This window comes from Buceros rhinoceros, unplaced genomic scaffold (genome assembly GCF_000710305.1).
Source record: "Buceros rhinoceros silvestris isolate BGI_N320 unplaced genomic scaffold, ASM71030v1 scaffold21037, whole genome shotgun sequence".
Taxonomy (NCBI): domain Eukaryota; kingdom Metazoa; phylum Chordata; class Aves; order Bucerotiformes; family Bucerotidae; genus Buceros; species Buceros rhinoceros.
The window spans coordinates 2,721-3,021 of NW_010420691.1; positions in this window are offsets into that span (position 1 = coordinate 2,721).

The following is a 301-nucleotide window of genomic DNA, read 5'->3' on the forward strand; positions in this document are numbered from 1 at the left end:
CGGGTCTGGCTTAGGCCACACCGTCGCACGCAGCCTCGCACGCTCGGGCTGCCTTGGGGCTGCCGTGGGAGTCCCCAGCCTCCTGGACAGAGGTATGATGGCATACCCCCCCCACCCCATCAGGTTAAAACACTCTCCAGCTCTCCCAAGTTTCACATTTTTGAGGAGTGGTTTTGTAAAATAAAATAAAATTAATTTAAATTAAAATAAAATAAACAAAACCAGCAGCTCCCTTCTTCCCATTGCTCCTGCATCCCTCTCGAGGACCTCTCCAGAGGCCCCAGACCGCTGCCTACACCTC